Below are 14,802 nucleotides of genomic sequence, written 5' to 3' on the forward strand. Positions count from 1 at the left end.
GTCCCGTGGTATCACCTATGCAACACTTAACACTAAAATAAGAGTCAAAATCAAAGTAGAGAAAATCAGGGTCAATATTATGAAGATCAGCGACCGTATTGCAGGTGTTAAGGAGCAGAGAATAGCAGACCTACAGGAAGAAAGCTAGGAAAACTAGGTTATTCTCTACATTCACTGAACATTTCAGTTTATCAGCTATATGGCAGTTTCTTAAGTTTTTTCCCTTTTCTTTTTTTGACTCTTACAAGCTAAAAAAAACTACATATGATTGGCGCCAAATAAAAACTGGCATTTCAAATACCGACAAAGAAACATACTTGTTTCTGTGCAAAGGGTAGTGAGCTTTCTGCCTAAGGACAGCTGGCTTGAATATCCCAGGGGCCTTCTAGGGTTCTAATTATCTAATGCTAATTATCTATTACAATGACTTACCCTAAAATTCTGTGGCTCAAAATAGTAAACATGTTACTATATCTTGGGTTAGAAATTCTGTCCCCCACCCAGGGCGCCTGGGTGGCTCAGTGGGTTAAAGCCTCTGCCTTCGGCTCAGGTCATGATTCCAGGGTCCTGGGATCGAGCCCTGCATCAGGCTCTCTGCTCAGCAGGGAGCCTACTTCCTACTCTCTCTCTGCCTGCCTCTGTGCCTACTTGTGATCTCTGTCTGTCAAATAAATAAATAAATCTTGAGATTCTGTCCCCCAAACATCAAATGGGACCATTCAAAGATATGCAGTTGGGCTCTAAGACAATTTCATTCACATGCCTGGAAGGCTGGGCTCAGCTGGACTCCTCTTGTCCTCCAAGCAGCCTCAGGATCTCTCCATATCATTTCTCCAGCAGGGTAGCCGGGATGCTTTCATGGTGTCTCAGGGCTTGAAATGCTAGCTAGCATTCCAACAGACAGGAAGTAGAAGGTGACAGTCTCTTAAGGCCAGGACTGCAACTGGCCCAGCGTCTTTCTTATGCTTCTGCTATACTCTGGTTAATGTAGCCATAGAGGCCATGTAGTTTCAAGAAAAAGTTAACAGCCCCAAACTCTTGATGGGAGGAATGCCAGAGGGCTCTTGGACCTCTTCATTCCATCATGCCTATGTATCTGCCAACTAGGAAGTTGGAGCACACTCGAGCAATGCCAGAGATGTCCAGCCCCCACAGAGCACATTTGATGTTCTCTTTTTGGAGTGAGTACATCCATACCAACCCCTCAACTCCATGAAAGCAGAGAGGGAAGGCCAGACCAGTTGCCAGGAGAATCAGAGAGGGTACACACCTGGGATACCTGAGTGGCATCAGGGAAACACCTAGAACTCAGTTAAGCCCTGAGCTGTGTGGGACAGAGCTAAGAACATCAAGTCTGCTCAGTGTTGTTTGTCCACCACTTCACTGAGACCTCTGACCAAGGCATCAACTCCGATGGTCACATTTCTGTTGTTATCTTCCTTGACTTCTGAGTAGAATTGGACACAGTTCAGCAGTCTCTTATTCTTTAAATAATATTGTCTCTTGGTTCCCATGATAACATACCCCAATCTTCCTCCTACTTCAAGGTCCATTTTTTCTCCATCGCTTTGTCTACCTCCTCCTTCTAAAATCTGTAAAGACTGGAGCATGTCAGGGCTTTGGTCAGAGCTTAGTCTCTTCCATATCTACAAGTTCATCTCTAAAATGTTCTTCCCATGGATCAAAAAGTCCATATACAGTCATTCTCCAAGTTTGAATCTCCAGTCTAGATTTCACTTGTGAACTCCAGGTTCATGTTTCTGGCTGACTCTTTGACACTTCCACTTGGATGGAAATAGGCATTTCCAGCTTATGACAAAACAAAATTCTTTTTATCCCCTCAAATCCTATTTCTCCCCAGCCTTTCATATGTACCCAGTTGCTCAGTCAAAGACTTAGGAGTCATCCTTGGGTTAACCCTCTTCCTTCAGTCCCCAGCCCCCATCACCCTCTCAACCTTCAAACCTCCATCACCTACCACATCTAATCTATCACCAAGCTATCTTAGCATTACCTCCAAAATGTATCTTAAACCCAGCTTTAGGACTGAGACCACTTCCTGCCTAGTCTGCAACAAAAACCTTCCAACAGGTTATTCTCTTTCCACTTTTATCCCTTCACATCATCTCCATGCAGTGGCCAGAGAGACCTTAAAACAGAATTAGATTGTGACCCACCCCCCTTTCTAAAACCACTCATAGCCTTACTGCACTTAGAATGCTGTCCACACTCCTTTCCACAGCCCTGAGCCCTGCATGATTGGGCTCCCACTACCTTTCTGGCATCATTTTGTTGTATTCTGCCCCTTGCTCGCTACAGTCCAAACTTCCTGGCCTCCTTTTCTTTTCCTCTGCCTGGACCATTCTTGTTGAGTTGTCTTAACTTCAAGTCCCAGCACCAACTTAAAAGACAGAGAGTCAATATGTGACCACATTCACCTGCTCAAATAACTTAGCAAAATCTGTAATTAGCTCATCTATTATTTGTTATGGTCGGTACTTCCTTCTCAAAAATCCATTCCATGTATTCGGGGTTAGTATTACTCCATGGCATATTTCCACCATGCTCCAGGGGAGCAGGGGAACTTTAAGTAACACAAAGGCCCTTGAAGACCCTGCCATCTTGTTTGTTGCAATAGCCCCAGGGCTTGACATAGTACTCAGTACCCAGGAGGTGCTGAACTAGTATTTTTCAGTGAATGAATGAATGAGTAATGATTCTGGACCTATCATTTTAAAAGGCTTGGGAGCTTTGGGCAGCATGCAATCTGGCATTACATCAATTCTGCCTTCCCTGCGGATGTTTATACACAGAAACCGAAAACATTTTGTTAAAAGCATGATAGAGAACATCTTTTGCTATTTTATTTTTAAAAATTGGTTTATCTTTTAGATTCATTGTACAAAATTGTAATTCACAAGTATAAAAAATAAGAAAATAAAAGTCACTCATAATCTTACCTTTCAGAGGGATACTGTCCTAAATGTTACCACCTTTACAATTTTGTTTCCTTACACTTTTTGAAATTTTTCTTTACCCTATAGACATTTTTCAGTATGAAATTTCATCTGATTTCATTTAATTTTTTAATTTTTTTTACTTTTTAGAGATGGGAGGGCAGAGGGAGAGGGATAAGGAGAGAATTTTTTTTTTTTTTTTAGGATTTTATTTATCTATTTGTCAGGGAGAGAGCATGCAGAAGCAGGGGAAGCAGCAGGCAGAGGGAAAAGCAGACTCCCCACTGAGCAGGGAGCCCAACATGGGACTCAATCCCTGGGATCATGACCTAGGCCAAAGGCAGACTTAACTGACTGAGCCACCCAGGCATTCCAGAGAGAGAGAATCTTAAGCAAGCTCTGTGCTTTCACAGGGCTCAATCCCCCAACTTTAAGATCATGACCTGAGCCAAAATCAAGAGTCAGACAATTAACTGACTGAGCTACCAAATGCCCCTGGAATTTCAGCTGATTTTATCTTACCTTTCCCAGGATCAGGGAGAATAAGAACAATATTCTAACAACTGGTAATAATTTGAGGAAGCCTGAGGACCATTTTGATGCTTTCAGATGATCCTTACTAACCTACTAGAATAAATTATCTCACTTAAAAGATTTGTAAAAGTAAATCAACAAAACATTACCCCTAAAATCCAGAATGCTGTTTGCATGTATCACAAAAATTTGGTAACGAGGTCAGAAGCCTGAATCATTAAAGGTAAAAATTAGCATACTTTACTCCTTCATCCAATGTTTAATCAACAAATGTTTACTGAACAGCTACAGTGTTGGGCATTCAAGCAACATCTAAACATCTACAGTGTTTAGATTCAAGCAACAAAGCAGTGACAAAAATCCTTATTTCTCAAGAGCTTGGTCTAGCTGAAGGACAATAGAGAGATGGTAGACATGGTATCTACCATCTCTATATTTGATGATGGGAAATGCTTTGGAGAAAAACATGGCAGGGAGGGATGATAGAGGGGTTGCAATTTTAAGTTGTTATTAGGGTTATCAGAAAAGGCCTCACTGAGAAAGGGGAACCTTCTTGCATTGTTGGTGGGAATGCAGCCACTCTGGAAAACAGTATGGAGTTTCCTCAAAAAGTTAAAAATTGAACTATCCTATGACCCAGCCCTTGCACTACTAGGTATTTAACCAAAGGAAATAAAAATACTGATTCAAAGGGGTACATGCACCCTGATGTTTATAGCAGCATTATCAACAATAGCCAAACTACAGAAAGAACCCAAATGTCCATCAACTGCTGACTGGATAAAGAAGATGAGTTATATATATACAATGGAATATTACTCAGCCATCAAAAAGAATGAAATCTTGCAATGATGTGGATGGAGTTAGAGTGCACTGTGCTAAGCAAAATAGGTCAGTCAGAGAAAGACAAATACTATATGATTTCACTCATATGTGGAATTGAAGAATCAAAACATATGAGCATATGGGAAGGGGGAAAAGGAGAGAGGGAAACAAATCAGATGAGATCCTTAACGAAAGAGAACAAACTAAGGTTTGATAGAGGGAGGTGGGTAGGGGATGGGCCAGATGGGTGATGGGGATTACAGAGGGCACTTGTTCTGATGAACGCTAGGTGTTGTATGTAAGTGCTGAATCCCTGAATTCTACTCCTGAAACCAATATTGCACTGTATGTCAACTAACTAAAATTTAAATAAAAATTACAAGGTAAAAAAAGAAGAGGTGAAGGACCAGGCTCCTTCAGCCAGGGATATCTGGAGGAAGAATGTTCCACATGGAGGAAACACACAATGCAAAGGTCCAAAGGTAGGAGACAGTTTGGTTTCTTCTAGAAAGAGTTCAGAGTCAGTGTGGCTAGAGTTGAGTGACCAAGGACAAAGCCATAGAAGATACAGTCACAGCAGTGTCAGATTATTCAGAGTTTATGGCTTTTACACTGAGTGGAGCAGAAAGCTATTGGAGGACTTGGACTTAAGAATGATACCATCTGAGGTGCCTGGGTGGCTCAGTGGGTTAAAGCCTTTGCCTTCGGATCAGGTCATGATCCCAGGGTCCTGGGATTGAGCCCCACATAGGGCTTTCTGCTCAGCAGAGAGCCTGCTTCCCCTCTCTCTCTGCCTGCCTCTCTGCCTACTTGGGATCTCTGTCTGTCAAATAAATATATTTTTAAAAAGAAAGAATGATACCATCTTACTTAATGCTTAAAAGGATCCCTATCTGCTGTGTAAGAAACAAATTGGGGATGAAGGGCAGAAGGAGGAAGATCAGGTGCGGGAGCAATATTCCAGGACAGAGAAGGATGACATGGACCAGGATGCAGTGATGCAGGTGGCAACACTAGAGGTATACTCTGAAGGCAGAGCTGACGATCCTCGAGGAGGAATTACAGGTGAGATGATCGAGGTTATCCCAAAGTCTTGGGCCTGAGCAATCAGAAGGATGGAGTTGCCATTTACAAAGAAGTTTAAGACCACTGGATAAGAAGGTTTCAGAGGAATATTGGGACCACCTAAGCAAAAAATAAATAAATATATATATATATATATACACACACACACACACACACATATATATATATATAAGATAAAGTATAGGAAATAATTGGCTATATTAAAAAGGAGAAAGTAGGGAGCAGAGTGAAGAATAAATGAAAATAAGTGGGGAGTTTAAGTGCTGGTACAATTAATAGGTTAAGTTGGGTCTGTTCTGATTTAGATGTGTTTCTTTTAAAGAGTCCCAAAAAAAGTCTCTACACAGCTGTCAGAGAGATTTGACACTCCCCATGTACCCCTGTAGAATAACTTCTTAGAAAGGATCAATTCACCAAGCAATAAAATAAAATTCTACAAGCTCAACAGCATGTTCAGTAACAAGAAAGTAATTACTGATTTTTCTCTTGAGAGAGTTTTTTTCTATGTTCATCAAATGTTTTTCCAGATGTCTATAAAAAATGAAAGGCAGGACACAGAAGTCTGCAGTGAGTGGTGTCTTCTTGTCCTCTGCCAGTGGTTGAGGGGAAAGTTCACAGTTCTATGTGAGAGCCCCAAAATGAGGCTCAACAGAAGCCCCTAGGTTGGCAATTGTTTTCAAAGATTTTATTATATAAAGATTTTCTATTTATATTACATATATAATATAAATATATATTGATATTATATTTTATGTTTCTATAATTTATATTATATATTTACATATTATATAAAGATTTATTTGAGCAAGAGAGAGAACAAGTGGGGAAAGGGCAGAGGGAGAAGCAGGTTCCCCACTGAGCAGGGAGCCTGCTGTGGGCCTCGATCCCAGGACCCCAGGATCATAACCTGAGCTGAAGGCAGACACTTAACCAACTGAGCCACCCAGGTGCCCAGGTAGTTTTTTGGTTAGCTACCTTGTCCGATGTAAAACTATAAAGCAGTCCCTGTGCCTACTCTTTACTTTTCTGAGAAAATAGCAAATAAACAACTTGCTTAATAGACACTTGGACCTACTAACCATCATTCTTAAATCCATGGATGATTTCTACAAAGCATGAACCTCAGCATAAGACATAAGAAGGCTTTTGACTGGGCACCTGGGTGACTCAGTGGGTTAAAGCCTCTGCCTTCGGCTCAGGTCATGATCCCAAGGTCCTGGGATCGAGCCCCAAAGCGGGCTTTCTGCTCAGCAGGCAGCCTGCTTCCTCTTCTCTCTGTCTCTGCCTGCCTCTCTGTCTACTTGTGATCTCTGTCTGTCAAATAAATAAATTAAATCTTTAAAAAAAGAAGAAGAAGGCTTTCGACTAATAACCTGCATCTGCATTTGTTTTGGTCGGGAAGGAGCTCTATGATAAGTCCCAAGCTCCTCTGATGATCTCTTCTCCCAAGTTGCTTCTCATATAATTTCTGTAAAAAGGAAATACGGAAGTAATTACTGAGTCAGGCAAAAGTCAATGCGGGCACTCACGACCAAGCAGGCCCTTTCCAACCAGCCCCAGCTGAGATCACAGGGGGCCTGCTACATCAGAGATTCTCAGCCTGAGAGGTACATCTGAATCTTATGAGAGCCTTTTGAAAAAGTACCCAGGCCCCAGACCCAGTGCCAGAGATTTTGATTTAATTGGTCTGGGGAGGGGTGGGATTTTTTTTAAGTTCTGGCCATGATTATAATGCACACCCAGTAAGCACAGCTCACAAGCGAGCACAGCTTGTTCTGTAAGGAATTTCAACACCAACAGAAAGAGTATATTCTAAATATTAATACTTGATAATCCAACAGGGCCCAATTCTCATGTGATAGGAAAATTCGGGTGGCAGGGATGGACACTCCCTGGGGGTGGTTAGAAAATGCAGGGTGATGGGGATGCTTAAATTTTAAAAAGATGACCTTTCCATGGCAGTCATTGATACCCTTTCCACATATTCCCCCCACCATCCTTTCAACACAATTTTTCTTTTAAAGCCCATACAAGCAGACTGTACTCCCTGCCAAATTCTTAAATATGTACAAGGAATCCATTGTGTCGCAGAATGTTGCCCAGAACCACCCCTCCTCTGGGCAGGCAGCTTCTTCCCCATGTCCTTAGCAAATCCAGAACACTGGGGATGAGCTGGAAGGAATGATTCTTCCAGAAAACAGCAGAAGTTCTCAGGATAGCATGAAGTATGCCACAGGTGGGAATTCAGCAAGTCCATCTTAGGAAAAGGTGAACAAAGCTCCACAAGGGTATCTTGAAAATAATCTAAGATTATGCAACAGCCACAGTAACAATTTCCCCACAGCCCAAACACATCCATAGGACACTTTTTAGCGGGATAACGTAGCTGGTTGCTTTTAAACAGCCATCCTGGTAATGCCTCATATAGGGAAACACACTCAAATGTTTTTTTTTTTTTAAAGATTTTATTTATTTATTTGAGAGAGAGAGAGAGGGAGCACAGGCAGGGAGAGGAAGAAGCAGACTCCCTGCTGAGCAGGGAGCCGGACAAGCGGCTCGATGCCAGGACCCTGAGATCATGAGCCTGAGCCAAAGTCAGCCGAAGGCCAACTGAGCCGAATGAGCCACCTTAAATGGGTTTAAACTGCTCTCGGACATACTGATTCTGTGCACCTCGTATGCACAGAATCAGCATGTCAGCTGCAGTGGGTGACACAGGGGCCCAGCTCTCAAGGCAACCGCAGTGTTGCCCACATCCAGGCACTGACCTGCCACCGAATGAGCTGTGCAGAGAGAAGGTAACAGAGGACTTTAGGAGAGGAGACCACCAGGGGCAGGAGTCATTAAGAAAGCACCAGGTAGAAATGAAAATTAGAACAGATCATGAAGTGTAGTTAAGATTTCAGAAAGAGAAGAGGGTCACCTGGGTGGCTCAGTCGGTTAAGCATCTGCCTTCAGCCGCTCAGGTCATGATCCCGGGGTGCTGGGATCGAGTCCCACATCGGGCTCTCTGCTCGGTGGGGAGCCTGCTTCTCCCTTTCTCTCTGCCTCCTCCTTGCTTATATGTGATCTCTCTATCAAGCAAATAAATAAAATCTTGAAGAAGAAGGAGGAGGAGATGGAGAAGGGGAAGAGAATAAGGCGGGTAAAATCCTCAGCAAAGCGCAGCAGCAGAAGCAGAGAGCGCCAACGGAAGGCAGACCCACAGCACAGGTGACTCTCAACAGGTGTGCTGCCCTCACCAGCCACTACGTTTTGTTCATGCAAAAAATATATTTGCGCAACCACTTCAGGCGGTCATGGTTAAAGCAACGTGACTTCGCGACAGATCGCAAGCCGGGAGAGTTGAGTTAAGCAACGTAAAGCAGCTCAAAAGCTCGCTGCCATGAAGAGAGCTGACAAAGTCAGCGAGGAAGATGGTGTGACTCTGGAAGCTGAGGGAACATTTCTTCTAAGATAGGAAAGCACAACCCTGACCCTGGGCTCAACCTGCAACACAGCACCAGTGGCCAAGAGAACGGGGACGCCATGCTCCCTGTCACTGCCTTTGTGGGTGACACGAGACCACTTGCTACCGTGATGGGGCTGGTGTTGCAGGGACTGCTGACAAGTTTTCTGTGATTTTGAGTCTTTTCATCCCTTCAAGCATGCAGTAAATGACTGAAATATTTCAGAGAATACTGTGAATAAAAAAGAAGAACAAGTCGAGAATCTCCAGACTAAGCAAGTTGGACCACATCCTGTATTTACTGGGGAATCACAGATGGTTGTTCCCAGGAGAGTGACTTTATGGAAGGACATGGCGGGAAGAATCATCTTGCCATTCAACGCAAATTGGAGTGGAAGGAGGAGAGAGTACACAAACACAGGCAAAGTGATTACAATTCCCCTAACATGTTAATTTAGAAAACTAGGAAAAGAATATATAACTTTCTACTTCTCAAAGAAATTTCAGAAGTATTGTCTTCTACCTAGAAAAAAAAAAAGTAGATGGAAGGAAAAACAGTAAATCGTGCCCCAAAGAAAGTGCTAACATGGTCATATGCCCCCTTTACACATTTTCCATTTGTTCCAACTTCATCACATTTCAGCCATGTGGTTTTGGTCAGATTGCTCAATCTCTGTAAACTGGTTTCCTGATCTGTGGAATGGAGACAATATGACTACCATGCCACACCATGGGGTCTCTGTGAGGACTGCATGAAAGAAGGTATGCAAACCACCTCTTCCTTATGTATATGGAAGCTCTTTGTTTGGACCTCCTTAGCTCTGGGCAAGAACCACCTTTCTTACAGGACTTCCAATATGCCCCAAATATGTGGGTTACAATGCAGTTCGTGTTATTATGCCATAGAAATCCTAAAAGATATCTCTAGGAAAACCTGCTGTCTAGCATGAGAAAGATTGAAAGCTTGAGTTGAGTGACTCAAAACTCATTTAAGGAGTCAATGAATTCAAACCTTGTTATCAAAGGAGTGCTTGTTGGCTCTGCTCAGACCTCACTCACCACCTTCTTCAATGGGAAAATGGCGCCTTTTAAATTTTTTTTTCCAAAAATGCAACAGCACCCATGAGGAGAGGGACCATCAGAACACAGGTTCCCGAAGCAGACGGTGGCCGGTGGTGTCCCAGGAGAGAGAATCACACACTCCTTCTAAGCCTCCCGTGTAACTCCAAAAATGAAAACCCAGGGCTGCTTTGTGAGAGATTCAACCCACACTGAAGACAGGGCTCATTTGTGCACAAACAACCTGGGAGGTAAGCGCAGTGGCATTGGTGTAGACAGCATCAGCCACTTATTCTAGGTGCCAGGGACACAAAACACATCCCTGCTCTCTCACCGCTGCTGGGAAATGGCACATGCGTTGTGTCCGAATTTCTCTTCCTTCCTCTCCACTGTGATTCCCAACCCCCACTGGGTTCCAGTTTCAGTTAAGACACCAAGTCTCAAACCAGTCACTCAGGCTACAGCTGGGACATTCAATTTTTCCCATTCCTCTCCTTACTCCTTTTTTTTTTTTTAAGATTTTATTTATTTATTTGACAGAGAGAGATCACAAGCAGGCAGAGAGGCAGGCAGAGAGAGAGGAGGAAGCAGGCTCCCTGCTGAGCAGAGAGCCCGATGCGGGGCTCGATCCCAGGACCCTGAGATCATGACCTGAGCCGAAGGCAGTGGCTTAACCCACTGAGCCACCCAGGCGCCCCACTCCTTTTTTTTTTTAATCAAAAATTATATGTGTTTAAGTGTACAACATAATGATTTAATATATATAGACATAGTAAAACGATTACCTCAGGCAGGTATTTGATGTACCATCTCCTCACATACTTGCCTATTCTGTGTGTGATGAGAGCACTGAATTGTACTCTTTCAGTAAATTTACAATATTAGATACAATATTATAACTGTGGTCACCATGCTGTACCTTATAACTCTAGACATTGTTATCCAATATAGCTGCAACTTCAGACCCTTTGACCAACATCTCCATATTCCCCCAACTTCCCTGCCGCTGGACACCCCCATTCTACTCTCTGCTTTTCTGTCGTTAACTTTTTCTCAGATTCCACATATTAGTGAGATTGTGAAGTTGTTTTCTTCCTGTGTTTGGCTTATTTCACTTAGCATAATGTCTCCAGGTACATCCATGTTGCTGCCAATGGCAGGATCTCTTTCTTTTTAAGGCTATGTAATATTCTATTGTTGTATCTACCACAATTTCTTAATGCATTCACCCATCAACAGACACTCAGGTTTTTTCATATCTTGGCTACCATGACTAATGCTGCAAGGAACAGGAAACTGGTTTCATTTCCCTTGGGTATTTACCCAGGAGAGGAATTGCTAGACCTGATGGTAGTTTTATTTTTAATTTTTTGAGGAACCTCCAAAGTGTATTCCATCATGGGTGTATCAATTTAGTTCCCACCAACAGTATACAGAGATGTCTTTTCTTCACATCCTCGCTAACTTATTTTTTGATAATAACCATCCTAACAGGTGTGTGGTTTTGGTTTGTATTTCCCTGACAATTAGTGATGTTGAACACCTTTTCATATACCTGTTGGCCATTTATATGTCTTTTTTGAAAAAATAATCAGGTCCTTCTCAGTTTTTAATTAGATTGTTTTTTTAACTATTGAGCTATATGAATTCCTTGTATATTTTGGATAGTATCCTCTCAGTAGGTGTATAATTTGCAAATATTTTCTTCCAGTCCATAGGTTGCAATTTCATGCTGTTGATTGTTTCCTTTGCTGAGCAGAAGCTTCTTAATTTGACGTAGCCCCACTTGTTTATTTTTTGGTTTAGTGGCCTGAGCTTCTGATGTCATATCCAAAAAGTCATTGCCACAGCCAATGTAAAAGAACTTTTTCTTCTAGGAGTTTTAATGTTTCAAATCTCAATTTTAAGTCTTTAATCCATTTTGAATTGATTTTTGTGTATGATGGAAGTAAGGATCAATTTCATTCTTTTGCATGGGGTTATCCAGTTTCCTTGACATCATTTATTGAAGGGATAATCCTTTCCTCCATTGTGTATTTTTGGCATCCTTGTTGAAAATAATTGACTGTATATGTTTTGGTTTATTTCTGGGCTCTCTATTCTGTTCCATTGGTCTATGTGCCCACTTTTATGCTAGTACCATATTATTTTGACTAATATAGCTACAAAGCTATGTGATTCAGAATCAGGAGTGTGATGCTTCCAACTCTGTTCTACTTTTTCAAGATTGCCTTGGCTATTTGGAGTCTTTTGTGGTGCCATACAAATTTTAGAATTGCTTTTTCTATTTCTGTGAAAAATGCCATTGGAATTTTGATAGGTATTGCATTGAATCTGTATATCACTTGGGGTAGTATGGACATTTTAACAATACCAATTCTTATCCACAAACACAAGATATCTTTCCATTTATTTGTGTTATCTTCATCTCTTTCATCAGTGTTTTATAGTTTTCAGCATATAGATCTTTCTCCACCCTGATTAAGTTTATTTCTAAATATTTTATTCTTTTCGATGTTATCATAAATGGAATTATTTTCTTGATTTCCTTTTCAGAGAGATCATAGTTGGTATAAAGAAATGCAACTGATTTTTGAAGATTTTATTTATTTATTTGAGAAAGAGAACAGAGTGGGTTGGGGGAAGCAGAGGAAGAGGGAGAAGAGGACTCCCCACTGAGCAAAGATCCAGACCTGGGGCTTAACATGGGGTTCGATGCGGGGCTGAGGGGTTAAATCTCAGGGTGCTGGGACCATGACCTGAGCTGAAGTCAGACCCTTAACTAACTGATCCACCCAGGTGCCCCAATTTTGTATGATTATTTTATATCCCTTACTGAATTTGTTTATTAGTTCCAACAATTTTTTTGTGGCGTCTTTAGGGTTTCTACATATGGAATCATGTCCAATGCAAACAGAAATAATTTTAGTTCTTCCTTTCCAATTTAGAATCCTTTTTTTTTTTTCTTGTCTAATTGATTGTGCTAGTACTTCCATCACTTTGTTGAATAGAATTTGCAAGAGTGGGCATCTTTACCTTGCACCAGATCTTAGAGAAAGTGTTTTCAGTTTTTTCCCATTGATTATGATATCTGTGGGGTTTTCATAAATGGCCTTTATTGTGTTGAGAAAATTTATTTGTTCTACCTATTTTTTTAAAAGATCTTATTTATTTATTTGACAGACAGAAATCACAAGTAGGCAGAGAGGCAGACAGAGCGGTGGGGAAGCAGGCTCCCTGCTGAGCAGAGAGCCTGATGCGGGGCTCGATCCCAGGACCCTGAGATCATGACCTGAGCCAAAGGCAAAGGCTTAACCCACTGAGCCACCCAGGCACCCCATTGTTATACCTATTTTTTGAGAGTTTTTATGTTGAATGGATGTTGAAGTTTGTCAAAGGTATTTGTGCATCTGTTGAGATGATCATGTTTTCATATTTTATCCTCTCAATGTGGTATATCACATTGACTGATTTTATGTATATTAAATTAAACTTCTATTCCAGGGACACATCCCACTTAATTGTGGTATACAATCTTTTTAATACATTGTTAGGTTGGGTTTGCTAGTCTTTTGTTGAGTTTTTCTGCATCTATGTTCATCAGAGATGTTAGCCTATAGTTTCTTGTGATACCTTTGTCTGGCTTTGATATCAGGATGATATTGGCCCCCTAAAATGAATTTGAAGGTACTCCTTCTACTTCTATTTTTTGGGAGAGTTTAAAAAGAATTGGTATCAGTTCTTTTTTTACTATTTGGCAGAATTCAGCTATGAAGCCATTTGGTTCTAGGCTTTTCTTTGTTGGTAGGGGAAGATTTATTACTACTTCAATCTCTATTTGTTACTGGTCTGTTCAGGTTTTCTATTTCTTCTTGATTCAGTTTTGGTAGATTGTATGTTTCTAAGAATTAATCCATTTCTTCTAGGTTATCCAATTTGTTCACATGTAACTGTTCATAATAGTGCCTTAGGATCCTTATTATTTCTGAGGCATCTGTTGTAATGGCTCCTCTTTCATTTCTGATTTTAGTTGAGTCTTCCCTCTCTCTCTCTTTTTTTCTTAGTGTTGTCAAGAGTTTATCAATTTTATTTATTTTTCAAAAACCAATTCTGATTAGATACTTCTAGATACCAAGTTCTGCTACTCTTCTTCCACAATATATCTACTAGTTTTTCCTCCCTTCATTTACTCTTTTAAAAACCTGTTCATTTCCTCTCATCCAAATGACTGCAGTTGCTGGAGAGCGAGGCTCCTCATCCCCAATCTCCCTTCCCCCAACCCATTTGAACTTTTAGAAGCACATCTCTAACTGGACAATCCCCATACTCAAATATCTTTGTGACTCCCATTATCTTTATAGTAAAATATGAATTCCTTAGCTTGACATTCAAAATTCAGATGATCCATCCTCAAACTATTTTGTTTACTTTTCTTCCACTGCTTGACTATATTCCCACTTCTGGAAGCCATTTTTAATAGGACAGCTAACAATAATCTAATTTTATATCTAAAAGTGTTGCAACATACAAAACACAATTATCTCCTCAATATGCACCTTCCAAAATGGCCCCAGTGATCCCAGCCTCCTGGTAGTCACACCCTTCTGTTATCCCCTCCCCTCTGAGTATGGGCTCGACCTAGTAACTTGCTTCTAATAAACAGAATACAGAAAATTTATGAATTTACTTTCAATATTGGGTTATAAAAGACTGTGACTTTCAACTTTCTTTCTTTTGCCTTCTCTCTTGCTTGGTCTGATGAAGCAAGCAGCCATGTTGCAAAGATACTCTATGAAGACGCCCATGTGGCAAGGGACCAAAGGAAGCCTCTGGCCAACAATTCATGAAGACCCAAAGCCTCAGTCCAATAGCCTGCTAGGAAATGATCCTGCC

At 41.3% G+C, this 14,802-nt stretch overlaps 1 protein-coding gene across 6 annotated transcripts in view; it reads right to left on the reverse strand.

Moving 5' to 3' along the window:
• Window positions 1–14,802, reverse strand: part of SLC35F4 (solute carrier family 35 member F4) — a 232,213-nt gene that overhangs the window by 180,724 nt on the left and 36,687 nt on the right. The gene's annotated exons all lie outside the window — the stretch shown is intronic.

Source organism: Lutra lutra, chromosome 7 (genome assembly GCF_902655055.1).
Source record: "Lutra lutra chromosome 7, mLutLut1.2, whole genome shotgun sequence".
Classification (NCBI taxonomy): domain Eukaryota; kingdom Metazoa; phylum Chordata; class Mammalia; order Carnivora; family Mustelidae; genus Lutra; species Lutra lutra.